Source organism: Cnephaeus nilssonii (genome assembly GCF_951640355.1).
Source record: "Cnephaeus nilssonii genome assembly, chromosome: 6".
NCBI lineage: Eukaryota > Metazoa > Chordata > Mammalia > Chiroptera > Vespertilionidae > Cnephaeus > Cnephaeus nilssonii.
The window spans coordinates 86,641,026-86,666,608 of NC_137077.1; the positions used below are offsets into that span (position 1 = coordinate 86,641,026).

Sequence of the window (25,583 nt, forward strand, 5' to 3'; positions counted from 1 at the left end):
TAGTGACTTTTGCCCCCAGATTAAAGATGCTGTCCTCAGAGGCCCCCTCTGGCCTCCTGCATGAGCTCAGCTTCTGTGATTTTCAACATCACCCATGAGAGCCGAGCGCGCTGACACAGGAGGGTGGCTCACACAGGCCCGAGGCCTGCTGGGTAAATTAGACGAAAACAAAAGCACAGATGCTCCATGTCACTCCGAGAAGGGAGCACAGACCCGGAGCGCACCTATCACGTGGTGGCCCAGAGTGACAGACAAGGAAAGACGGGCCTGGACCACGGCTGTAAAGTCCATGTGGGAAAGGGGGGCAAAGCACTGCCCCCTCCTAGGAACACAGGGGCAGTGTTCTCTCCAGAGCAGACTGGCCCTGACTCCAGTCCCCGGGGTTAGTCCCCGTCATTCGTACCTTTAGGCCATCCCGGCCTGCCCTGCTGCACAACTGCGTTTTTGTGAAGAATAGATGTGCTCTCGGTGCCAAATTCTCATCTTGTTTAATAGCAACTCAAGGCAAGGGAAACAAGGCAGGTGTTACTGACACTTATACTTGACATTTCCTTCCTGCATTTCTCCACAGCCTCGGGGGTTTGCCGGTGCTAATGAATCACATTTCTCCTACCCTGGGGATTCTGAGGCAATGGAGAAATAATGCATGAGAATCAAAGACTGCTCAGCTGCCCTTCTTGAGGAGAAGGCTGGTTTGAAGGCTTGGCTGGGATCCAAGGACAGAAGAAGCGTCTTCTCTCCCCGCTGGGTTGAAATCCCGCACTGGTCACAGGGTGAGCAGCAGCGGGCACTCCCTGTGGCCGGTGGGTAGGCAAATGGTGGTGAGCAAGATGGGTATCACCCCCCTCCCCACTTCCCCAAGGAAAATGAGAAAAAGGGTTGAAGGGTTCCTCAGTGGCCTGCCTGGGGAGGAGAGCAGGAGGGGTCCTATGCGATAGGGATCATAGGAGTGGGGCGAATAAACTTCCCTCCCCACAGGCTGCTGGGGAGACAGAGAAAGGAGCCTGTACTTCCGGAGGCATCTTAAAAGCCTGAGAAAGAAAGCTGATCTGCCCTCGAAGTAACCACACCATCTCCATCTGCCCCGTGACCCAGGCCTCCTTTTTTTTTGCACCAAGAAGCTGACTAGTTTTGCAACTCTTGGCTGAGTAGCTGGGACACATCATCATCTATTGATCCAAAATGCCTGTCGGTCTCCTGCAGCCAGTGCCCGATGGCCGTTTGCCCGTGCCCTGCCTCCTGGAAGCCTTATGCAGCCGTAAGTAAAGGTTGACATTTTGAAGGATTGCTTTTCTTGAATCTGCTCCATATTCTGTTCTCGGGGATAATAGATGGGCTGCTTTCCTCAGCTGCAGACACTGCTCTGCGGTCGCCTTAGCTCCAGAATGCATTAGCAAATTGGGCAGGGGGAAATTACAGTGTCCTGGGCCCCTCGTGCCTTCCTGATCGGCGGCGCAGTGTTTGCCAATCTGTGAGCATTTCAAAAACAAAACATTATTTTAATGACTTTTGGCTAAACCGATGGGTCATATTTTCCTCTGCTTTTTCTCCTTGGCCACAAAACCCCTGTGCATTGCCACTACACTGTCTCTTATAATGGCATACATCTAATTATGAGGAGTGCTATGGGAGCCCAAGGAAAGGGGCCTTCCAGGGCCTTCTCCCAGGGCCTTGGGATCTTAAGAAAGTGGTTCTGGCTTTGTGTCACCTTAGGAGGCTTGTTTGGATGCCCAGAGAGTCACAGATTCCTAAAGCAGGCTTGACTCTCAGGCTCAGTTGATCTGATATTGTACCCACTGTAAATAATCTCTTACATAAAATGCTGCACATTTAAAACTGTTTGGTTGCCCAAGCAGAGCAGGATGTTCCAGAAGAAGCCACATATGTGCCGAGGTTTAACAGGGTGGGTCCAGCCTTTCTGGGCAATGGCTGTCTTCCTGACAGGCCAGGAGGCTGAAGGGGAGTCAGGAGAGCCAGGTCCACAGAAGCCAACGAGAATTGTCAGCAAATACCCTTACGCTGCGTAACAGAGATGGTGTCTAAATTTGTTTTACTTCCAGACTTCATAGAACAAAGGAGTATTTTACATACATGTGATCTCCTCTTCGCTGATTTTTTAAATGGGAAAATATCTGTTAAAGAATCTGTAAAATACCCCCTCAGCCCACCCAAGCTCAGGCCATCACTGTCTCTCGCCGGGATGGGTCTCAGTCCCTTCTTGCCCACTCTTGATCCCTAGCCCTCCCACCCACTGCTGCTAGCTCCAATCTCCCACTGCCCAGTTGTGATCATGTTTGTTTCCCGGCTGAAACTTGTCAGAGGCTCGCCTAATTGAAAGGAGTACAAGGCCCTCCAGGAAGTGGTCCTGCTCCCAGGACTTAGCTCAGTCCAATCGGACTGTACTTGTTCTCCAGACACACACCTGCCCCAGCCCTGCTCCGGCCCACAGCCTGCCCATTGTTCCAGGCCAGCCCCCAGTGCCACCTTCTAGGCAGCCGCACTCCCTTTGGGCGTCCATGGGGACACGCTGTTTTCTGTTTTGTTCTCTGTCCACCTGTGTGCCCATCCTCGCCTTCTCTTTGAGGGGTTTCTCTGTCCATTTTGCATTCCCCTCAGCACCCAGTGTCGTGTCCTACACTTAATAGTTGTTCAATAAATAGTAATTGGATTGACTTGGAGTTAAGTAGATACTTTTTTTCATCATGTGCAGTGAAGTGCTATCTTCCTGAATATTTTCTATTCAGTATTTAGAAATTATAGTACCCACTTCCAAATGGCATCAAGATAGAAACACATTTTCTATCTTGACGCCATTTGGAAGTGGGTACTATAATTTTTAGGACAGTTTTTGTTCTTTTCATCAGATTTTAGGAAGCACAGAGGCATGTGGTGGGAGGGGAAGGGGGGACAGGGGCAAGCAACTTAGAAGGAATGTCAGAGACTTTGGAGTTACGTTTGAATTATTTTTTTAAATGTTTGAATTCTTGTTCTGTCCTTGACCATGTGTGTGACCTTGAGCAAGTTCCTTAATTTCTCTGAAAATCATCTCTAAAATTGAGATAAAAAAAACTACCTATCTTATGAGTTTATTTATGAGAATTAAAATAGAAAGTGTTTTCTGAGCACTAACTTAGTGCCTAGCATATAGTAGTTGTAAACCATAATTCTCATCGTCATCCTCCTTTTAGTAGTAAGTCAGTTTCCATCCATAATCATCCCATCCTACCCATATTTTACTCCAGAATCAAACGTTGAACCTTTTAACGAGTACCTGCTGTTTACCTGGCATGCTACTGATGGTTGCGGGGGTGGGGAGAGGGGGGAAGGTAGAGATGGAGATCCCCAAAATAATATGATAGGCTTATAAGCTGTTTGAGTGGGGGGTTAGCACAAGAACGTTTATTGAACCATGCTACAGACAGGTGTTCAAATATGTGTTAACAGGTAGAAGGGGTTTACTAAAGCCCAAGAGAGATGCGATATAAGTGTGGCAATGAGGAACCCGTCGCTTGGGGCCTGCTCTCCCACTGCTGTCCACAGGCAGCGGGCGTCCAGGAACCGCCTGGCGTAGGAGGCAGCCCGGCTTCCCGCCCGGGCCTCTGCCCGCTGCGGCCGCACGGCCCTTCACAACCGCACTCCTCCCCGTGCCTGGTGCAATACGCTGCTGTTATCACCTTGAAAGTTTTCATAAATTTTAAAAGGCTTCATATTTTCATTTTGCACCGGGCCCCACAAATCATATAGGCGGCCCTGGTTATAGGAATTTGAGGGGTTACGCTTAATTCATTTTTTGCCCAACACATCATGGGCTCATAAATATTTCTGGAATGAATGCATTTCACTTCCACAATCATATGGATGACAAATGCTTGCACAGCTGCTTTTACCTAACATTTTCCACTTAGAACTTATAACATTAAGTACACTTGTGCTGTAGACATTCATTTTGTGAAATAGAACATTTGGGGTTTTCTATAAAATCTCCGTGTGGAAGAAAAAAAGAGAGCAGCCAGCAGCTGGGCGACTTCACCTTACTTCTTAACACCTCAGTTTCACCTGTACTTTTTATACCCCTGGTCATAACCAAGATCCCTCACATTCCAATACATATGTGTACACACATATCTACATGTGTGCAGGCACACATGTGCACACATAGACACACATTTGTGCGTGCCTGTGAACACACAATACAACACACATTCCTTTTCCTGAGATTGTTTTGGGTCCAACAGGCACTCTGAAACAAACAAATTAAAAGCAGATATTTAAAAAGCAATTCAAGTACAGTTTCTGAAATCTGTTGGAGTAATCGTAGACAAGTAAGAAACACATTTGAAAAGAGACTCAGATATGCATTTTTGTATAGTAAAATCAGCATACCATACCATTTGCCACTTTCACCATTTTAAAGCACACAGCTCAGTAGCATGAGGTGCATTTGCACTGCTATGCCACCAGCACCGCCATCTACCTCCAGAACTTGCTCCTCATCACCAGCTGAAACGTGTACCCGTTCAACAACTCCCCACTCCTCACGCCCCAGCCCTTGGGAGCCTCCAGGCTACTTTCTGTGACTCTTCTGAGTATGTGTTAACAGGTAGAAGAGGTTTACTTAAACCCAAGAGAGAGGCGATGTAAGTGTGGCAATGAGGAGCCCGTTGCTCGGGGCCTGCTCTCCCACGGCCTTACTCACCTAGAGACCATTTCCAGGTTATGAGAATTAAAACAGAAAGTGTTTTCTGAGCACTAACTTAGTGCCTCGCATAGAGTAGTTGTAAATCACAGGAAGGGGCTGCAGACCGCTCAGCCTCACCGGGCCCTCACTGGGCATGACCTCTGTCCAAGCCCGAGGCCAGATACTATGCTGCGGCAAGAGCCCTGGTGGAGGTGGCAGCCTGTGGGTACGTCTGGATGTCTTTGTCAGGTGTGCTCCATGACTCGCTATTAGGTCTGGTGTCTTGAGCAATCCATTGCGTCACACTCCTCTTGGGTAAAATGGGGAGGAAGGGTTTTGTTTCCGGGTGAGCTCCTGAGGGGAGCTACAGGAAGCCTCGAGCTGAACATGCTGTGTGGGAACCCCTGGCTGGTGGGTCTCTCTAGAAGGAGTGCGCACTGCACCAAGGAGCAAGCAAAGGCAGAGGCCATTTTCCAGAGGGGCAGGGGTAGGGTTAGGGTGGGAGGGTGGACTTGCATCACTTCCTGTTTGGGAATTGCTGCTCCCTAGTCCATGTGTTCACTAGGCAGTTGGACATTCACGTCCAAAACTCAGAAAAGAAAACTAATATGGAAATACATATTTAGAAGCCATGGGTGGCACCGGAAGGCAGTTGAAAAGGAATGAAACATCTGGGGACATGTATATCCTCTCTAATAAAATGGTAATATGCAAATTAACCATCACTCTGCTACATAAGCCACGCCCACCAGCCAAGCCACGCCCACCGGCCAATCAGGGCGAGTATGCAAATTAACCCCATCCAAGATGGCTACAGCCACAGAGAGCAAGGTTTCCCAGGTAACAGAGGAAGCCAAGCTTTCCCATAGCCGTTGCAGGCCTAAGCCTCCACTCAAGCTACAAAGTTTCAATTATAGAAGGTAAACAAATTCAAACAAATGGCGGCAGAATGGAGCTTGAGAGAGCAGGCCAGGGTTGCCACCAGCAACAGGGGAAGCAAAGCTTTCTGCACACCCTGGCCGGGCTCACCCACTTAAGGCTACAAAGTTTCAATTGTAGAAGGTGAATTAACTGCCATAGAAATGGCTGGCTCCGCTCCAGGCAGGCTACAAAGTTTCAATTGTAGAAGGAAAATAAATTCCAAATACCAGGGCCTCCACTTGGGTTGCCAGGGGGCATGGCCGGCCTGCAAACCACCACAGGCCCCTCGCTCAGGCCACCCCACGCCCCAAGGGAACCCCACCCTGATCCGGGACACCCTTCAGGGCAAACCAGCTGGCCCCCACCCATGCACCAGGCCTCTATCCTATCTAATAAAAGAGTAATATGCAGATTGACCATCACTCCAACACACAATATGTCTGCCCCCATGTGGTCAAAGATCCTGCCCCCATGTGGACACAAGGTGGCCAGCAGGAGAGGGCAGTTGGGAGGCACCCAGCCTGCAAGGGAGGGCAGTTGTGAGGGACCAGGCCTGCAAGGGAGGGCAGTTGAGAGGGACCAGGCTTGCAAGGGAGGGCAGTTGGAGGTGATCAACCCTGCAGGAGAGGGCAGTTAGGGGTGACCAGGCCGGCAGAGGAGGGAAGTTGGGGGCAAACAGGCTGGCAGGGGAGCAGTTAAGCATCAACCAGGCTGGCAGCAGAGTGGTTAGGGGGTGATCAGGCTGGCAGACAGAAGCAGTTAGGGGCAATCAGGAAGGCAGGCAGGCAAGCAGTTGGGAGCCAGCAGTCCTGGATTGTGAGAGGGATGTCCGACTGCCCATTTAAGCCCGATCCCACCAGGATTGGGCCTAAACGGGCAGTCGGACATCCCTCCAGGAGTCCCAGATTGGAGAGGGTACAGGCTGGGCTGAGGGACAACCCCCCGCCGTGCACGAATTTCGTGCATCGGGCTTCTAGTGGAATAATAAGAGAAAACCAAAACCTGATTTCTGGAAAACATCAACATTTCAGGGTGAGCAGAGGAAGAAGAAACTGAGATATAGGGCAGAAAGGGCCAGGGGAGAGGCATGGCCAAGGAGGGGGAGAGTCTTTCAAGAAAGAGGATGTGCCAGCCGGAATCCCCTGCCAGAAGCCCCACTGTGACTCCAGCTGGTGATCCAACCATTGGCTGGTGCTCATGGTTACCCAGGCAACGGCATCTGTTCTTTGACTAGGTCTGGCTTTGTGTGTAGAAGTAGCCAGGAGAGAAAGGAGACGCCAGAGGTGTAGGAAATAGAATTGGTGAAGGTTTCCTGATGAAGATTAGCCTCAGCAAAGCTTGTAAAGGACTGTAGCAATTGGCTAGTTGCCAAGGTAGGAGGAGATAATATTCCAGACCGAAGGGTAGCAAGGGAACATCCCGGGAAATGCCTGTAGTGCAGTTGCCTGGATTGTTGGGTGCATGCGGGAAAGTCATGAGAGATGACGATGGAGAAGACACTAGAGCAAGATGACAACAGGACTTCTGATCTTATCAAGGAGTTTTATTTTCTTTCAAGGCAATAGGGAACTGCCAAGACATTTTTAAGCAGCGGGGTAATACGATCAAATTTACATTTTGGACTATCACCCTGGCAACAGAGAGAGGCTGCTGCATTAATGCAAGGTGAGAAATTAATGAAGGGCTGTGGCAGTGAGGAGGGATTTGTCATATATTAAGAAAGAAGAATTGGCAGGGCATTTTATACTTAGTGCAAAATTAAAAGTTGACACCCTAAGTCAGGCTCAATGGCAAAGACATCAGTAACAGAATCTCCAATTTTTAGCTGGGCACATAGCTTTCCAGATTAAAAACTGCTTATAACCATCTTCCTTGCAACTTGAGGGGCCATGAGACTAAGTTTTGGCCAATAACTTGTAAGTGGATGAGTCCTATTCTGGGAACCTTCTTTGTAAGTTACCTACTACCCACCCTTTGCACCTCTTCTTTATCCTTTCCTCCTTCCTGCTGCATGTGATGGATGGAACTGGAAAAAACATCCTGGGCCTTGAGATGACCATGACCTTAGGAATGGAGGTCAGGCAGAGCAAGGAAACAAGACAGAAGGAGCCTCTGAGTCCCCGGGGGCTTCTTGGAGCAGTGCCTCCCTATCAACCCAGGAGTACCTACCTCCAGATTCTCTTGGTAGAGATAAACTTCTTTTTACTATCTTGTTTAAGCCACTGTTCTATTGGACCTCTGTTACCTTTTACCCAAATGAACTAAGCCTGATCCTAACTAATAAAGCTCTCGGTTTTAGCTGTTGATAAAATCCCAAACTCTAGGAGACATTAGTCTGTACTACCCCTTCAGCCGTTGGCATATTCCTCCTTTTGTGACTCAGCCCGGGAGTGTGAAGGAGTAGGGAGAAGATTTTCATTCCTTTTTAAGGCTGGACGATATTCCATCAGATGATATTCCAGCCCATTGGTCACATTTGCAGAACACCTGCCACACATGTGCCAGGCATCCTTCCAGTCACCACAAAAGTGGGCGTTCCCAGCCCAGCGAGAGGCTTCCTATCTCACTTGCCAAGTCAGCTTTTGGGGCTCATGTTGTAGCATGTGTAGGAAGAAGATTCCAGCAAGACTCTGACTCTGGTTTCCTCGCCTAAGACGTGCAGCCTTGAAACATGGACTCGCGTGCTCCTGGTTAGCCATGATGTGTATCCGTTTGTAGCAGTAAAAGGAGGGAAGGCAGCATCATGGGGGTCATGGAGGAAATTTGTGGCTGAGAGTCAGGTGAAGACTTCACCTGGTTCCATGCTGGCACCCTGCTGGTTCCCAGCAGCCCCTGCTTCTCCTTGGTGGCATATATCTCATTTATAACAAATTAATGTTTCCTGCATTTATTTGTTCAATATGTCTCCCCTCCTAGAGCATTAGCTCCACGGAGGTCAGAAATCAAGACTGCCTTCTTCACCAGGGTAATGGAGCAGAGAGGGCGCTCCATAAAATACTTGTTGGGGGCGAAAATGAATGAATCAACCTTCTCATGCAAACAGGAAAGAGATTCACAAATAGAATCCGTCAAGCTTTGCACGGAAAAACCCTTTACAACTTTTAAAGGAAATTGATGGATAAGATTCACTTTGTGGATGAAATCTGAACCCTGCCAGCTTCCCACCCAGCCAGATAACCTGTCTATTACTCCGCGTTCCAGGAAATGCAATGAATTTCAACATTCACGTAAGAAAATAAAATGGACAGTAAATCTGCTGGGAGCAAAGGGAACAGGGGGGCTGTGCCCAAGGTCAGACAGATGTGACTTTGAATTTATCCCCAGGACAGGGCTGCAGGCACATGAAGTTGGGGGTCTAGCCCAGGCCAAGCAGTGCCGGCGGGGGGCGAGCGCGTGGGGAGGGCGCCCTCTGCAGGGGGCGAGGGAAAGTGCGTGCGGCGCGGCAGCCCTCCTTCAGCCCACAGCCTTTGGAGTAAGCATCAACTTCGCAGGGGAAAGGGGGAAGGGAAGAAAAACCGACGGAAACTCCCGTCCAGGAAATGCTCTTCACGAGTATGTCTGAGCCCCGAACTTCCTCCTGCTGGAGAAGAACTGCGATTAATTGCGGATGCTGATCGCCCTGATCCCGGGAACTCCCACCACTTCCCATCCCTCAAGTTCAAAGAAAGAGGACATTCTTGGGACTATTTGAAACGACAGGGTCTCACGGGACCCTCTTTGGACCCCCTTCCTGGTTCTGGGGCGCAGGGGCGGGGTGCCCTAGAGCTGGATCTCTGGCAGGAAGAAAGGCTGGGCGCTGCCTGGGCACCTGGACCGGCCCTGGGGGCACACCGCGGTGCAGCCCCGGCCGCCTTTTAGGCTGAGGGTCGGGACCCACCCGGAGGCTGCTGAAGGGAGGCGGGGGGGCGCGTGGACCCAGTGGGGGCGGTTGCGCTTCACAAGTCCCCCTCGCCCCCTCTCTGGTTACTCATCTACAAAATCGGAGACTGAATTAGATGGTCGGGTGGCCCAACCCTAGGAGACCCTGACTCCGTTGTCCTTTTTAGATCAAGACTGCCAGAGGAGGGGGTTGAAGCATAGAAGACGGTTTGGAGTGTGAACCAGAAGAAAGGAATGGGTGGGGGTCGTCTAACCCGCTCTCTTCACAAGAAAGGCTTTTTAAGGACCGGGTCTCCCTTTACTGAATCGGGAGTGACACCTAGTGGCGCCTCCGCCCCACGGTCACTGCGGTGCTGGCTCTCTGGGTTTCAGAGGCCCCAGCCTCCGCCCTTGGTACTCTCTGCTGAAAAAGCCTTGCAAGCGCGGGGTATGGCTGATGTTTCCTAGGACTTCCCAGGAAGCACTGTCTGTCCCCCATCAGCAGCCCTTTTCATGTCATGTATGCAGCTCTAGTTAAAATGCTCTTGTTGCCTGGAGAGCTGGCTTTGGCACATCGCTCACGCTCAGGCAGCCTGTGTGTATTGAGCTGCCGTTCCATGTGCTGGGGATACCGAGATGGCCAAGAGACTGGCCTCAAGGAATCACAGCCCCGCTGGGGGAAAATGGAGAAGTAAAAAAAAATTATTACAACACGATGGACAAATGTTAAGCGTGTGTGTTGGACAAAATAGAAACAGAGGCATGGATACATGGAACAGACTGACAGCTGTCAGAGGGGAGAGGGGAGGAGGGACTGAATGAAAGGGGAAAGGATTTGCCAAAGAACATATATGCATAGCCCATAGACACAGACAACAGTGTGATGATGGCCAGAGAGAAAGGGGGAGACAGGGGGGCTGGGTGGTGGTGGGCAAAGTGGGGGTGGAATGGAGACATCTGTAATAGTGTCAACAATAAAAATAAAGTTTAAAACGGTTACTTTCAGGTTTTTGCCTATTCCTAACAAAGCTTTTAGAAATATTTCTTAACGTGTTTGAATGCTATGGGGATAACAGGAGTGGGCTTAACTCTGCCTAGAGGCATTGAGGAAGGCCATAATCCTTGAGCTAAGGTTTTCAAAATGAGATGGTGTGGCAGGCAGAATTCTAAGAGGACCCCCAAGGTTCCAGGTCCCCTCCCGCCATCCAATACACTCACCTTCTCTGTTATTCTAGCAAACACTGATTTAGATGCAGCTGTAAGAGATTTTGCAGATGCAATTCAAGTTCCAAATCAGTTGACCTTAAAATATGAAAATTATACTTGTGGATCTGGTCTAAATGGGAAAGCTTTTAAGAGATACTAGGCCTTTCCTAGCAAAAGAGATCTGAAGCATGAAAGGATGTATCATGGGCAAGATATTCTTTTTTGTTAGCGTTAGAGATGAAGGGGGCCACATGGCAAGGGATTTGGGGTAGCCTTTAGGAGCGGAGAGCCACCCCTGGCTGACAGCCAGCAGTGAAAGAGGAGACACTGAATTCTGCCCACAACCAGCGAGCTTGGAAGAGAACCCTGAGTTCCACATGAGGACGCAGCTCCAGCTAAGACCTTGACTTTAGCTTGTGGGAACCTGAGCAGAGAACCAGCCATGCTGTGCCCAGCTGCTAACTTCGTGTTAATTTGCTATACGGCCACAGAAATCTAATGCAGATGGTATTTTGAAAGAGGAGCAACATGGACAAAGGCTCAGAGGCATAAAGCAGCAAGGTGCATTTGGAGAACTGAAGTCACTCAGTACAGCTGGGCCATGCAGGCAAAGGCTGTGGTAAAATGTAATGTTGAGAACTTGGCTGTGGGTCAGAGAGACTCTGCCCTTGACTAGTTAACATAGCTCTCTGTGCCTCAGTTCTCTCAAAGGTGGAATAAGGCTAATAATAGTACAGTTGACCCTTCAACAAAACAGGTTTGAACAGTGTGAGTCCATTTATACAAGGATTTTTTAAAATCAATATACAGTCAGCCCTCTGTGTCTCCAGATTTGGCGTCCATAGATTCAACAAATTGCTGATCGAATCGATCCACAGCACTTTTGATCCACAGTTGGGAATCCATAGAGGCAGAGGGCTGACTATATGCATTGCTCTACACCAGTGGTCGGCAAACTCATTAGTCAACAGAACGGCAAACCGCGGCTCGCGAGCCGCATGTGGCTCACGAGCTGCGGTTTGCTGACCACTGCTCTACACCATCTATAATAATAAAAGCGTAATATGCTAATTAGACTGGACAGCCCAATGACCTTCTGGACGTCCTTCAGACTTACTCCTACATCCCAGCTTCTACTTGCTGTCCCTTCTACCTGTAGCACTCTTGTCCCACTCATCATCATGGTTCATTCCCTTCCGTCCTCAGATGTCACCTTCTCAGTGAGACCCTCCTTGATCTTCCCAATTTTAGCTGAAAACATCCTGGTACCTGCTCCAGAGCTTCCTACCCCTTCCTTGCTTTATTTTGCTCCACAGCACGTTCCACCATAGCCAAGCTCCAGGTTTTACTTATCTATTTGTCTATCGCCCATCTCTCCTCAATAGGACACTTATCTGTTATTCACCACAGAATCCCCAGAGTTAGCCATCAGCAAAATATCTGTTTGCAGGAATGAATGATACCTTCACTAAGGTCTCAACTCAAATGTCACCTCTTTAGAGAGCACGCCCACCACTACCATCTAAAATAAGCTCACTGCCATCACTCTCTATTCCCTCACTCTACTTTGTTTTTCTGCATCAATTTTATTCATACCTGGTATTATATATCTATTTGCTTATTGTTTGTCTCCCCAGCTAGAGGTCAGCTCCCACAAAGATTTAGATGTAGTTGGTTCACTGTATGTCCCAAGTGCCTGTAATCACACTGGTACAGAGTAAACACAATAAATATTTGTTAAATGGCTGCAATATCATTGTTTGTTTGTTTTTACTATTATTATTAACTAGTGGCCCAATGCATGAAATTCATGCACATTTAAAGGGAGTTAATTAGAGGAAATATTTTAATATTGCTATTTGCACTTTCTCTATAATAGAAGTGTCAGAGATGAAAGAAAATTAGTAAAATGTATATGAAAATCTCCTTCCTGTCAGAATCTGAAGCACGCCATGGGACCCAGAGTCAAGTCCCCGCCCACCCGTGCATGCCTTGAATTCGTGCGAGACCCAGACCTGGCTAGCCCTACCCTCATCAAGCCCCGCTGGGTGGGGAGTGCAGCCTCAGGTCCCTTATCAAGCCCCGCCTGGCAGGGGGTGTGGCCTCAGGTCCCCCACTGCAGCCTCAGGTCCCCCAGCCTGGTGCCAGGGCACGGGGCATAGCCTCAGGTCTCCCAGCCCCGACACAAGGGCACAAGGACGTGGTGACCATTTGCATATTAGCTTTTTATTATGTAGGATAGTGATATTGGAAAGAAGAAGGGAAGGAGTAGTTGCCCTGTGGAGAGTAGAGCAGAGGGGGAGGAAGTGGTCTTTGGGTAGGACTTCCTAAATGCATTGTCTACTGGGAACTACAAGAAGGGACAGTATTCCCATGCCCACCCCCAAGACCCTGGGCACCAAAAACATGGGCAGCATCTTTGTTTTTTCCTCCTCTGTTGGAATGCCTGGGTTGGCACACACTGGTGTTTTATAAGCACATGTGAGGTGAATGCACAGGAACTTTCTGGAACTTTAGAAGGAGCAGCATTGATACCAACATGCAGTCTGTCAGTTCTTATCCAAGCAGCACTTCATTTTCAAAGTGAAATTCCATAGCTAAGGCAAGTTCTGGGGTCATCCACTCAAGAGAGTAGAGCAAGGAAGGAGAGAACAGATGATGCAACCATACTGCCTGCTTCAAACCCTAGACCTACTACCCACTTGGATAATGTCTCTGTGCCTCAGTTTTCTCATCTGTAAAATAAGAATACTAATAATACCAACCTTATAAGGTTTTTATTGGAGGATATATATGCACACACATCTACACTAATAAAAGAGAAACATGCAAATTGACTGTACCTCCACTACACCCACCAGCCACACCCACCAGCCAATCAGGAGCGAGTATGCAAATTAACCCAACAAAGATGGCGGAGTCCACGGAGCTGGAGTGAGCAGGAGGCTTGGGTTGCCCCCGGCGATGGAGGAAGCCAAGCTTCCCACCTGCCCTGGCCAACCCTGGCCTCCGCTCAAGGATACAAAGTTTCAATTATAGAAGATAAATAAATCCCAGATACCTGCTTCCAGCCAGCCCTGTCCTCCACTCAAGGAGATGCTAAAAAAAAGAAAAAAGAAAAAAAGGAGGGGCTGGGAGCCTGGATCACAAGGGGGTGTGGCCAGCCTGAATACAGCCCTCAGCTCCTCACCCAAGCTGGCCACACTCCCATGGGCTGAGGGTCCCCACTGGGGGGCTTGACAAGCCTGCAAACAGCCATCAGCCAATCACCCAGGCTGGCCAGGCACCCCAGTGGGGATCCCCACCCTGAAGGGGGTGTGGCCAGCCTGCAAACAGCCACAGCCCCTCACCCAGGCTGGCCAGGCACCCCAGTGGGAATCCCCACCCTGAAGGGGGTGTGGCCAGCCTGCAAACAGCCATCAGCCCCTCACCCAGGCTGGTCAGGCACCCCAGCAGGGACCCCCACCCTGAAGGGGGTGTGGCCAGCTTGAAAACAGCCCTCAGCCCCTCACCCAGGCTAGCCACACCCCCATGGGGTGAGGGTCCACATTGGGGGACTTGACCAGCCTGAAAACAGCCCTCACCCAGGCCACTCCACACCCCAAGGGAACCCCCACCCTGATCCGGGACACCCTTCAGGGAAAACCAGCTGGCCCCCATTCGTGCACCAGGCCTCTATCTATACTAATAAAAGGGTGATATGCTAATTAGACTGGGAGACCTTCCAGGAGACCTTCTGGATGTTCTTCTGGACAAAGCCATGGTGGCAGGGCCAAGGTAGAGGCAGTTAGAGGCCAAGAGGGGAGGGCAGTTGTGGGTGATCAGGCCAGGATGGGACAGCAATTGTGAGTGATCAGGCTGGTGTGGGGCGGGGCCATTGGGGGTAGGCAGACCAGCAGGGGGGCCAGTTGGGGGCAAGCACGCCATCAGTGGGGGTCAGTTGGAGGTGATCAGGACAGCGGGGGGGGGGGGGCAGTTGGGGGTGATCAGGCTGGCAGGCAGAGTGGTTAGGGACAATCAGGTAGGAAGGCAGGCAGGTGAGCGGTTAGGAGCCAGCAGTCCCGGATTGTGAGAGGGATGTCTGACTGCTGGTTGAGGCCCAATCCCTGTAAACCGGCAGTAGGACATCCTTCGAGGGGTCCCAGATTGGAGAGGGTGCAGGCCAGGCTGAGGGACACCCCCCCCTGCACGAGTTTCGTGCACTGGGCCACTAGTACACATATATTTAACAAGTGTGTGTGTGTGTGTGTGTGTGTGTGTGTGTGTGTGTGTGTGTGTTTTCCTGGTGTATGCCAAGAACAGTAAAAGGTTTGAGAACTTATCCTACTTATAAGCTAACAAATTAGCTTGCCAACCTTTTATAAATGCTGGCAGATGACACAAGACTCCTGGTCAGAGGCAAAGAATGAAGGATTTTATTACTTAAACTAGAGGCCCGGTGCATGAAATTCAAGCATGGGGGGTCCCCTCAGCCCAGCCTGCACCCTCTCCAATCTGGGATCCCTCTCACAATCCTGGACCTCTGGCTCCTAATCGCTCACCTGCCTGCCTGCCTGGTTGCCCCTAACTGTCCCCCCCTGACGGCCTGATCACCCTTCACTGCCTGTGCATGCCGGCCTGATCACCCCTAACTGCCCTCCATGCCAGCCTGGTTACCCCTAACTGCCCCCTGCTGCCATCCAGGTCGCCCCAACTGCCCCCTCCCTGCTGGCCTGGTTGCCCCCAACTGCCACCCTGCCACCAGCCTGGTTGCCCCTTGCAGCCTGCTTGTTTAGTCATTTGGTCATCCCTCACTAACCCCCCTGCTGGCCTGGTCTCCCCACACAGCCTGCTTGTTCAGTTGTTTGCTCATCTCTTGGGCCAGCCCTGGGCAGCTGGGGGGCTGAGGGGACTGGGCACTGCCATCTTGTGACTGTGGGCACCACCATCTTTGAGGGCATGGCAGTCAATTAGCATATTCCCTCCTAATTGGCTTTGGGTGCTGCCATCTTTGTGGGGGTGTGACAGTCAATTAGCATATTCCCTCTTTATTAGATAGGATCACTAGCAATAATCAGCATATCAGCATATGCCCAAATTCCCTGAGCTTGATTCCCACTGAGTGATGCAAAAACAATACCTGCACACACAGTGGGTCACATTACAGGAGTGGAACCCTGAGCTTAGGGAACCAAATATATTATAATGGGCAGTAAGCATGCCTGCTTTTTGCTCCAGAGGGAGACAATATCTAAACCTTCCAAGGCTGTTTACTAACAAACATCTCTGAAAAGATAATCTGCTAACAAAGGGAATCGGTGCCTGTGAGAGGTGCAGAAATATGAGAGAGCCAGGGAGAGTAGTCTCCCAAGAGCATGTGGTGAGAACTATTATTATTGTTAGTGGTGATGATACTATGGAAAAATGTACTCACACTATATAACTTCATTTATTTTGGCAACTCTGAAATTGATAGGAATTATAACAGAGCAAACCAAGACATGAACCAAAGGAAGGTTACAAAGACTGATGGCAAGTCATGGCATTTGAGTTAGTGCTCGGTGATTAGACTACCAAATGCATTTCACAAATGGGTTTCCAGGGTGGGGGAAAAGCTGCTGTCAGTAATTGATCATGATACTGAGCAAATGAGTTTGCAATTTCATGCTGAATAATCTATCACTCCATATCTTGGGAACTCAGGCACTCAGTCTTTTCTGACAGCCAGCATGGATATTCCATTGCCAGGAAGGAAGGCAGTCATCAAATTCTTAATTTTTTTCTGTGAAAAATTAACATTTAACTCAAATATAAGGTCTGTAGGAACACATGAAACCTTAATTACAAAGTGCATCCAAGATTTGTGCTAATTAATAAGCTGATGAAAAATTCATTGGAATTCAGAGAAGAATCAAGGGAAAAATTGGCCAGTGTTAACACTGAGTTCTATGAAATGTTTAAGTCTTTCCAAATAGGCAGCCCCCTCTCTGTCATAATTATAATTTAATCATTCACATGGTTATTTTATTTTGTAAGACTTTAGTTGCACATCAAAAACTATGCAGAAAGAATATTTCTTTAAACTTTGTGATTTCTAACAGTCATTATACTAGCAAGTTAGAGATTTTTGAAGAAGACCAGCTTAGCTACCTGAAATATGAATTTTTTTAAAGATGTGAGAGAAGACAACCGTTTGAATGCTGGCTTTGCCATTCACTAGCTGTGACCTCCAGCAAGTTCTTTGAGCTCTTTGAGGCTGTTTCCCTATTCAAATGGGGATGATAATGATGCATGAGGTTGTGGTGAAGGTGAATGGTTATTGTTGCGAATTAATCACATGCCTCCTCCCTTGCAGATTCTTCAACAAACCAGACCAGGAACCAGATGAGACTGAAATGTAGTAGCTGGCTTGTTATCCATACAGCTGGATTGGTGAATAAGATAGAAGCCAGGCTTTTTAGGAACATGGCGCTGAAATAGAATAAGCCTCTACCCCTCCCAAAGCCAACGCCAAAGCCAAAGCAAAGGCTTTGAAGGCAAAGAAAGCAGTGCTGAAAGGCGTCAGAAAAAAAGATCTGCACATCACTCACCTTCTGATGGCCAAAGACACTGAGGCTCAGAGCAAAGGCAGCCTAAATATCCTCGGAAGAGCACACCCAGGAGAAACAAGCTTGCCCACTATGCCATCATCAACTTCCCCCTGACTACCGAGTCGGCCACAAAGAAGACAGAATACAGCAATGCACTTGTGTTCATTGTGGATGTCAAGGCCAACAAGCACCAGATCAAACAGCTATGAAGAAGTTCTATGACATTGATGTGGCCAAGATCAACACCCTGATCAGGCCTAATGGAGAGAAGAAGGCATATATTCGACTGGCTCTTGACTATGATGCTTTAGATATTGCCAACAAAATTGGGATCATCTAAACTGAGTCCAGCTGCCTAATTCTAAATATAAAAATTTTACACTGAAGGAAAAAAAGATAGAACCCAGGTTGTAACTGGGCTTCCTGCATCCACCCTCCCCAGCCCACCCCAGCCACCTACCCGCTCAGTCCTGGGACCTGGTGGTGGGGAGAGTGGGTCTGCAGAGCAATACCCCGACAGCCAGTCTACTCCACCCCCTCTAGGGAGTTGGAAAGAGAACCACCATTGAGAAGGTGAGCCTGTTATTTTCTGTGCTTCATGTAGAATGTTTTGGATTCTTGAGCATCAGATGGTACATTCAATTACATTAATTCATCCATCCATCCATCCATCCATCAATCCATTCATCTATTCATCCCACAATGATTGAAAGTGTACGACATGTCAAGGCTACTTGCAAGCTAAAAAATGAACCAGGCTTTGGTGCCTGCCTCCATGCAGTTTATAATCTCTGCAAGCAGATGGACACATGATCAAACCACTGCAGTGTTTCTCCAGGAATCAGGGGTGGGGAGTAAGCCAAAACAAAACACTTACCCAGCCTGGCCAGCATGGCTCAGTGGTTGAGCATAGGCCTATGAACCAGAAAGTCATGGTTCGATTCCCAGTCACATGCCTGGGTTGCGGGCTCAATCTCCAGTGGGGGGCATGCAGCCAATCAATGATTCTTTCTCATCATTGATGTTTCTGTCTCTCTCTCCTTATCCCTTACTCTCTGAAATCAATAAAAACATATTTTTTTTAAAAAAAATAATAAAATAAAAAAAATAAAACATTTACCCAAAGTACCTGGCCTGGACAAAGCACTGTAAGTCCTGGCTATTATTATTTTTTATTATCATTATCATTAACCAACTTTGTGGCTTTGCCATATCCTAATACCACTTCGTCTATTATTAATAAATAGAGGCCCAGTGCATGAATTCATGCATGGGTGGGGTCCCTCGCCTTGGCCAGTGATGGGGGCTGATCGGGGCCGACCACGGCCAGCCAGGGGGAGGGACCGTGGGAGGTGGGCTGGCTGGGGGGTGGTGGAGGGAGGAGGGACCATGGGAGGTTGGCCCGCTACAGGAGGTTGGCTGTGGAAGGTCACTGACCACCAGGGGGCAGTTCCTGCATTGAGCGTCTGCCCCGTGGTGGTCAGTGCACGTCATAGCGACCAGTCGACCAGTTGGTTGGTTGTCTGGTTGTTTGGTCACTTAGACTTTTATATATATAGAAGATATTTTCTTTAAATCAACTTTACCAGTCTCCTGAGCAAGTGTTGGAAGGACTAGTTATGTTTATATAATACACATGAAGATAAAAATGTGTAATTATTCAAATAAAACCGGGTCATCTGACGACTGCTCCCACAATCATTCCCTCTCCTGGCACACCTGGAGAAGCAGTTTTATGCAGAGGTTTGCTCACATATCCATCTGCCTGCAGAGATTTTAAGCTGCATGAAGGCAGGCACCAAAGCCTAGTTTATTTTTAATTTGCAGTTTGCAAGTTCTCGGGACAAGTTGTACACTCCAAATAACTGTTTGTGGGATGAATGGTTGAATGTAATTTGAGTGCATCAACAAATGTCCAAGAAGCCAAAACATCCTACAGAAAGGACGGAAAATAACCAACAAATGAAAAATCATAGGTAGCTGCCTTTTCCTCTCTCTGCACCTCTACCCTAGGGACAACTGAAATGACCTGCCCTCCCAACTTTCCCTCCCCCTTTTCAACAAACTAGCCTCCTGGCTCACTTGACAGCAAGTTGGAGGGAATGGATGGAATGAATGTTGCAGTTGTAATGAACCAGAAACTGGGGAAGGGGAATCAGATTTCAGCAACAGCAGAATATTTTCACTGTTTAAAAAGCACTCGTCCCTTAGGCTTGAAAAGATGAGAAGCTAATAATTTATGTCAAAATCCGGCAAAGCCCTCCACAAAGGCCTATTGCTTGTCCCTGCCTTTTGACTGACAGATATGAAAATAGAGACTGATTTGAAAACCTAGGGCTATTGAACTAGAGCAGCATTAATTTATCCATTAGAAACTAAGAAATGAGACACCACAAAGAAACAGATGTTGCTGGTGGGAGGCCACACCTTTTTCCAAATACAAAACACACCAGCTCTTCATGTTTGACTTTCCAAGCCTCTCAGACCTCAAATTGGCAAAAACAATTTTTTCCATGCTAGTTAAAATGCCCTCAAGCTACAGTCATTAGACTTGCTGGACAGCAGCGTGATTCTGATGTTATCAGCTCCGTCTTCCTGTTTTTATGAATAATGTATAAGAAGCAGCTATTAGAAATGGATTCTTCCATGGCTGACGGTATCGCCACCAGACAGGTCCCTGAATTCTCAGGCATTTCATCTGCAGCTTTAACAGATCTCCCTCTTCTCCTTCTGGCTACCTTCTGGCTTCCTGCCATACATGGAGAACCTTCTAAAGACGCCCTATCCCCTCTTCTCCCTCGATACGAAGGAAACTAGAAGGGGGTATGGCGGGGGCGGGGGCGGGGGGGAAGACAAGAAAAGGTGTCTGCCACCTTCCTTCCTTTTCACTGTTGCTACTTGTCAGAGGAGTAGTGTGGAAGCTACTGACGCCAAGTTTATGGGTTTGATTCATGGCTCTGCCCCACGTGGGCCAGCCAGCCTTATTCTGTACCCAGATGCCAGATGCCTGCCAAGAAAATGCTTCATCGTGGGCATAGACAAGAGCTGGAAGATAACTTCTACCTGCTCGGTTTTCTTCTATATCTCTATGGGCTCGCATCTGTCATAACTTTACAAGAAGACATCTTCCTGCCCCAACCCTTCATTCACCCATTCATTCAACATCCTATATAATAAAAGGCTAATATGCAAATTGTCCCCTCCACGGGGAGTTCGACTGGGAGTTTGACCAGGGGGTGGGGCTGCCTGTCCCAGTCGGCGGTCCCCACACGGATTGGGGGTGAGGCCTGCCAACCGACCACCCGCAGATATAAAAATACCGGGCTTCTAGTATTTTTGTACCTGCGGAACTTCCACTGGAGGAGGCAGGTGGTAAACAAGCATTACAAACATGATTAGAAAATGGATACAAAAGAAGAGCAGTGAGCCCTGGCCAGTGTGGCTCCGTTGGTTGAGCGTTCTCCTGAGCATCAAGAGGTTGGTTAGATTCCTGGTTAGAGCAAATGCTCAACCCCCCCGCACCCCCTCCCAAGCAGGAGGCATAAAGGAGGCAGCCAATTTATGTTGCTCTCTCATTGATGTTTCTCTCTCCCTCCCTCTCCCTTTCTCTCTCTCGCTCTCTCAAATCAATAAAAACATATATACTTTTAAAGGAACAAACTATTTTTTAAAAGGCTGTAGATGTTCCTGAGAGAAATGTAAACAAATAAATAAAATAAAATAAAATAAGATAAGATAGAGCATTGATTATGAGAGTGTGTAATAGAGGGAAGTCGCCGAGCCAGGGAAGGCAGTAAAAGGAGGTGAGATTGAGCCAAGAGCTGAAAGACAGGGACAGTAAGCCAGTGGGTGGGGTCGGGCAGCAGGGAGAGTGTGAGCCAGGTCCCTGCCGAAGCAGGGGCGGGGCTGGGGGTTTGCTAGAGGACAGCAGGCCCAGAGCACAATTTGCAAATGGCTGCCAGGACTTCTCTGTCCCCTTTGACAATTTCCACTTTCTCCTTCCAGACATTCTTCCCTCCTTGGAGTCCGAGAACTGCTCAGTTCTGGCTCTCCCCCGCTTCCTGACGGTTCCTACTCGCCCTGTTTCCTCCACTCTTGGCCCTTAAGTGTGGTGGTAACTTCCAGCTTCCCCCCTGTCTGCCTGGTGTCGGTGCGGTGCCTGCGGCCCAGAAGGAGCACATGGAGTTCAGTGGCCCTTATAGTTCTGAGTCCCACCAAGAACGTGAAAGCATCCGGGTTATCCAATGTGGGAGTGGTTAAGTCAGCTGTTCCACCCACATACTGGAAGGAGTGCAGTCATTAAAAGTGATGTTTCTGAAGACTAATGATCTTGACATTTTTTGGTGATAAAATTTGAAATCAGAATATAAAGTTCAACCTCAAGCATGATCTCTATTTTATGTGGAAAAATGAACAAAAAAGAAAAAAAAACAGAAGCAAATTCATCAAAATACTAACAGGCTATTTATGGCGTGGAATTTTTGTTTTTTACTTCCATTTTCTTTTCTTTTTTATATTTTTATGGATTTCGGAGAGAAAGGGAGAGGGAGAGAGAGATAGAAACATCAATGATGAGGAAGAATCATTGATCAGCTGCCTCCTACACCCCCCACCCTCACTGGGGATCGAGCCCGAAACCCGGGCATGTGCCCTGACCAGGATTCAAACTGTGACCACCTGGTTCATAGGTCGATGCTCAACCACTGAGCCACACCAGCCGGGCTTTACTTCCATTTTCACACTATTTCATCTTCCCCCAAAATGTCTTAACTAATTTAATTATTCATTAATTAAGTAAATTTAGTTGAACTAATATTAGGCACTTACTACTTGCTAGATATCATTTCCAATTCAGTGACGGATAAAATACAAACTTGGTCTCTGTCTTGAAAAACTGCTTTTATAAACTAAAAAGAATTTTTTAAAACAAGATGAAAAGATGAAACAGTTATCATCATTCCTAGAAAATGACTCAGAAACTGCTTTATCCTGCCCTTGTCAGCGGGGGCGCTCTGTCAGCGGCTTACTGATATTATCATCTACCTACGGTGCCGGTGGCCGAACCTTGATGAATATCCACTTGTCACGTGTGCCCAAGGCGAGATGCTGGGAACGAGGCCCCTTCCTGTCCACGTCTATTGCTCTGGAGTGGGAAACTCTTTGTGCCATCATCACGAAACTTAGTCCCACCTGTCTGGATGCTTACAGGCACCCCATCCCAGTCCACCTGTGGGTCCACTTCCAAGGATTCCTTCCGGGGAACCAGCCATCAAGGACTGTAAACCGGCGCCTCTCTCACGTGTCTGGAGCCTGACTCCACTGCCTGCTGCTTCCTAACCAGTCCCAAAGCAAGGGCTTGTGATTAAACCCCAGAAACAGCACCAGCCTGAGAGAGCTGAGAAAACAGCAGGAACCGAGGACTCCTGGGCACTAACTGTCTGATGGTTTTCAAGCAAATTGTTTTTCATAGTAGGGAGATAACAGGCAAATGAAATATGGGAAACAGGCAGAGGTTTTTCTAAACCAATGTGAGGGGTGGGTTCTTTAATAAAAGCACAGCATCCTTTAACAGTTAAACTACCAAGTTCCCATATTTCTTAGCAAATGGGAAATAATTTCTCTGTACGCTGACTCCTCTTCCCCCTCTTCCAGCCGGGCACGGTCGTGTCTCTTTCTGCTTCTCCAACATCCCATCTTAGCCTTGTCTGAAAGTCAGCGCTCCCTAATGATGAAAAGCCTTACACTAGAGAATGATCTTAAGGAGTAGACAGAATAAACAATATTAATTCTACTAATTGTCTATTTATTTTAATGCATTTGGGAAAAACTATGTCTAGCATATCAAACCCATGATTTTATTATAGGCTATGGCAGCCTAAGTTTTTTAAAAGTGAGTTAATATAGAGCCAATAAAGAGGAAAATATTAAATAAATCATGATGTGTGTGGTATGCAAATACGGTAAAAACCGCGATGTGGTGCATATTTGCCGATTAGGAAATACAAGTGGGAATTCTGCGAAGAATCTGAGGCGGCTCTGGTGAAGGGTCAGGAAAATCCATTGGTTCATTAAGATAATTTAGATGCAGACATTTGCATTCAGCTCTGGATCCTCAATAAATCTTTATTCTGAGTCCCGGCACCTCCTGAGGTCTAAGCTCTGAGTTTGCAGGCTGGTGGTCTTTGTCTCCAGCAAGAGAGGTACTTTGTTTTAAAATTCAGAGGATCTCACATAAAATGCAGGTTTCTTGTTCTCTTTAAAAATTGGAAGGTCTGGCACACTGGGTCTACATCCCTGCATGGCAGTAATCTGGTGACCACAGGCCCCACTCATCGCTATTCTCGGACACAGACCCTGCCTGTCATTTCTGTGACTGTGGCTGCCCAGGGACAAAGGGTAAAAGAGGATCCCTCCTCCATAAGGGTCCTCTTCCCCTGCTTTGCAACCTTCTCTTTCCTCTTCTCTTCTCTTCCCTAGCAACCCCTCCCGCCCCCTACACCCCCTCACACACATACACCGATAAAAGGTCTCCAGGGGAGAAATTCGAGAGTACAACCCCTATCTTCTCCCATGCCTGTACTTGCCTGAATGGTGGTCCAAAGTCACCGATAACTCCCAGGTTGGTGATGGATTGCCTCTTAGCCATTGCCTCTTTCTGCTTCTCCAACATCCCATCTTAGCCTTGTCTGAAAGTCAGCGCTCCCTAATGATGAAAAGCCTTGCACTAGAGAATGATCTTAAGGAGTAGACGGAGTAAACAATATTAATTCTACTAATTGTCTATTTAGTAGAATGATCTTTTGACCGACAGAAGATCATTTGAAACCACCTTACCTGATATTTTTGTGTAGGATGTGAGGTGGAGGTGAAAATTCCATTTTCTTCCTACTTACTACATCACAAGGACAGGGACACATGATCTGGGGCCAGAGGGTCTGAGTTCAAATTCCGGTTCTCTCATTTCCTGGCTCTTTGAACTTGGGCATGTCATTTAACTTCTCTGTACCTGTTTCTTCGCCTGTAAGATGGGGATAGTGGTATCTATTGCGTAGGATTCTTATAAAGATTAAAAGAGTAAATCTATAGGAAATGCCTGGCACACAGTGAGGGTTGTAAGAATGTGACCTCTTTATGAGCAATAGCTTTCCATTCTATGAACTACCACAGGGATAAGCTTTGCCTCTGCACCCACAATGTGACAATATTAGGCATATTCCTTTTAGCCAGCAACGCTCCATAGCCGCCATGTAAGCGCCAGGCACTACCCTGAGCACTGCACGTACAAAGATGTAAGACAGTGTCCTTGCCCGTCAAGGAGCTACCTACCGATACCTAGATGATTTGGAATGTAAGGTTAAATTAAACCCACATCGTATGACAATTGTTTAGATAAAGATGAACTTTATAGAGAACAAAGAATTTAATTATTCTGAGTTCAGTCTACAAGAATCAGTCCGCCAAAGAGTTTGAGACAAATTGTCATTTTGAAAGGTATCCCTAGTACCTGAACTTATGACCAGAAAGAAGAGTGGGAGCCAGAAGAAGCTGGTTACACACACACATACACACACACACACACACACACACACACACACACACATCTTGTTTGAGGGAACATGGGCTGGGGTTGGGGACGAGAGGAATGGATCCAGGGTTCAGAACAGCTGGGATCTGTTCAGTTCTGTTTCTTTGTGTAATTTAAAATCAATTAAGTTCACTCTAGCCTGGCAAGCATGGCTCAGTGGTTGAGCATCAACCTATGAACCAAGAGGTTGCAGGTTCAATTCCTGGTCAGGACACATGCCCGGGTGGGGGGCTCGATCTGAAATCAATAAAAATATCATTTTTAAAAAATTCACTTTACCTATTTTCCCATTAACAATGGAAGCATGTTACACCATCTCTCACTTATTTTGAAGTACTTTAGGAAAATCAGAGTGATAGGATGCATTTGCCAGGGATCACCACCAGAGGCATGCTCTGAGAGCGGTCGGCTAGCATTGCATTGGGACAGCCAGCTCCGGAGGCGGCTGCGAGTCCTTCTGGGACGAATAGCTCAGTCAACAACCAATCACTTGTTATCAGCATATTGAATATCACAATTTGTTTTTTATTAGTGACTTTTCATGATGCATATTAGAAAAAACTCTCAGCGAAGATAGTCAAGCCATGTGACTGGGGTAAAATGGTTCAGAGATACAACCCTCCCCCACCTCCACACCCCTGGAATAAATAGAGAATCCAGCCAAGCCCTAAAACCTAGACCAGTGGTCGGCAATCCGCGGCTCGCAAGCCACATGCGGCTCTTTGGCCCCTTGAGTGTGGCTCTTCCACAAAATACCACGTGCGGG

The 25,583-nt window shown here is 47.9% G+C and overlaps 1 pseudogene across 1 annotated transcript; it reads left to right on the forward strand.

Annotated features, from left to right (window-relative positions):
* The first annotated feature begins 186 nt into the window (after nt 1-186).
* Nucleotides 187-17,572, forward strand: LOC307101104 (large ribosomal subunit protein uL23-like; annotated as a pseudogene). Its single transcript has 2 exons — nt 187-280; nt 17,129-17,572. The product of its transcript is annotated as a large ribosomal subunit protein uL23-like (transcript).
* The last annotated feature ends 8,011 nt before the right edge of the window (nt 17,573-25,583 follow it).